The sequence below is a fragment of the Carassius carassius genome, chromosome 21, assembly GCF_963082965.1.
Source record: "Carassius carassius chromosome 21, fCarCar2.1, whole genome shotgun sequence".
Classification (NCBI taxonomy): Eukaryota; Metazoa; Chordata; class Actinopteri; order Cypriniformes; family Cyprinidae; genus Carassius; species Carassius carassius.
The window spans coordinates 4,820,289-4,823,122 of record NC_081775.1 but is presented as its reverse complement, the minus strand read 5'-3'; positions in this window follow the sequence as shown (position 1 = coordinate 4,823,122).

Sequence of the window (2,834 nt, the reverse complement as noted above, 5' to 3'; positions counted from 1 at the left end):
CAATACTTCACTCGTACTGCGTCGAAGACTCTTATGGGAACCCAGTTCAACTCAAGCCATGCTAAGAAGGGGGGACGACCAACGCAATCATACTTGATCTGTGATACCAAGATATGACAATAGCAACTAGGAGCAGAATAAGCTCAATGAGGTTACGTCTGGCCTAGCCTGATCATCCCGTGTTCGTATCGCCTCAGTAACAAAGGGACCGAGTGCATACGAGCAGAGTTTGAGTCTTGGGCAAAGAATGGCCAAGAGCATGCAAATGAGGAACAAAAAGGTGACCTTTACACAGAAAGTACCCTAGCATGAAGTGCCGGGACGTCTAGATTATAAAATCTAGCAAATGTGGACGGCGAGTTCCAACCAGCCGCCGCACAAATTTCTGCGATAGTCACACCACTAGACCATGCCTAGGACGAAGACACTGCTCTCGTCGAATGGGCTTTTTCTCCAATTGGGCTTTGCAGGCCCAAAGAAGAGTACGCTAGCTGGATTGCATCCACAATCCACTTTGAAAGCCTTTGCTTTGAGACCGGTAACCCTCTGGCGCGGTTTCCAAAGCATATGAAGAGCTGCTCTGATCACCTTATTGGCGCAGAATGCTCTATGTAGACTTTTAGAGCCCTCACTAGGCAAAGCAGATTCAGCTCTCGATCATCCTCTGTGTTTTGTAATGCAGAGAAAGTGACCACTTGTGCTCTGAAAGGTGTGGAGAGCACCTTTGGTACATAGCCATGCCTTGGTTTCAGGACGACCTTCGAGTCGTTAGGCCCGAATTCTAGGCAATTAGGGCTTATCGAGAGTGCTTGCAAATCGCCCACACGCTTCACAGACGCTAGTGCCAACAGCAGAGCGGTCTTTAGCGACAGGGCCTTAAGGCCTATGGACTGTAGTGGTTCAAATGGGGCCCCCTTTTGGGCTCTCAGTACCGTGGGCAGGTCCCATGAAGGGACAGTGGGAGGGCAAGGCGAATGAAGCCTCCTGGCACCTCTCATAAATCGGACAACTAAGTCGTTTCTGCCCACCGACTGGCCTGCTATAAGGGCGGGTGACGCCGCTATAGTCGCTACATAGACCTTGAGCATGGAGGGGGATCGTCCCTTCTCCAAGAGCTCTTGTAAAAATGACAGTATCACTGATACGTCACAGGAGGCCGGGTTTTCACCATGGTCTGAGCACCATGTGGAGAACACACACCATTTGGAGGCATAGAGGCGTCGTGTAGACGGAGCTCTAGCCTGTGAAATTGTGTCTAGCACACGCTCAGGGAGTCCCGTGGGTTCCCGTCTAGCGACCAAAGGTGCAGAGACCACATCTCTGGGTGCGGATGCCAAATCGTTGTGTCCGCCTGAGAAAGAAGGTCCGGTCTCAGAGGAACGGGCCATGGGGCCGCAGTCAGCATCTGTGACAGGTCGGCTAACCAGTGCTGATTTTCCCAGAGTGGGGCTACAAGAAGAACCCTGCATCTCTGGTCCCTGACCCGCCTGATTACTTCGGGAATCAGAGGAACCGGAGGAAAAGCGTAAAGAAGACGGCTGGGCCAGTCCTGGGACAACGCATCCTCGATCTTGGAAAAATATGTTGGGCAATGACAGTTGTCTTTTGAGGCAAAGAGGTCTATTTCCGCTTTGCCAAAGACGTCCCATATCTTCTGAACTGTCTGCGGGTCACTTCTTGACAGCATATCCGCGCCCTTGTTCAGTTAGCCTGGTAGATGCACTGCTCTCAGGGACCCCAAGTTGCTCTGGGTCCATTCCAGTAGTCGCAACGTTAGTCTGAAGAGACGCGTCGATGACAGCCCACCTTAGTGATTTATGTAAGAGACCACTGTCATGCTGTCTGATCTGACCAGCACGTGGTGGCTCCTTAGGTCGGACAGGAAGCTCTGGTAGGCTCGTTGAACTGCAATCATCTCGAGGCAGTTGATGTTAAGCCTGCTCTCCCCTTTCGACCATCGGCCGAAAGCGGGTTTCCCTTCGCACAGCGTGCCCCAACCTTTGTTGGACGCGTCTGTGGAGATCACTTTCCTTCTGCAAACCATACCAAGCGGAGCACCCTGTTCCATCCATTGCATATTCCTCCAAGGGGTCAGGGCCGAAATGCAGTCCTGACTCACCTTGATATTCAGGCTTCCGTGACACCACGCATGAGGTGGAACACGCGGTTTTAGCCAATATTGGAGGGGGCGCATATGTAGCAGCCCGAGCTCCATCACGGGCGATGCTGCTGCCATAAGACCCAGCAACTTCTGGAATGTTTTTAGGGGTCGAGAAGCACCTATTTTGAAAGAAGCCGCGAGTCGCTGTAGAGCCGCAGCGCACTCTTTCACCATCGTTGCCCTCATCGTAACTGAGTCTAACAATGTTCCCAGAAACGATATCCGTTGGCTGGGGGACAGCGAACTCTTGGCAAAATTGGCAATGGCCTGAGCCCCAGGCATTCCAGATGGCTGAGGATCAAAGTTCTGTAACCCAATTCCTCCCCCTCTGACTGAGCTAGAACTAGCCAGTCGTCGAGGTAATTGAGAATGCGGATTCCCTTCTGCCTGAGAGGGGAGAGAGCCGCATCCATGCACTTTGTAAACGTGCGAGGCGCCAGAGACAGCCCAAAGGGAAGGACTTTGTATTGGTAAGCCACACCCTCGAAGGCAAATCTCAAGAACGGCCTGTGACAGGGGGCTATCTGGATGTGAAAGTAAGCATCTTTCATATCCAGCGAAAAGAACCAATCCCCTGAGTGTATTTGTGAGATGATTTGTTTCAACGTGATCATTTTGAAGCGCCGTCTCATGAGGGCACGGTTCAGATGTCTTAAATCGAGGATGGGGCGCA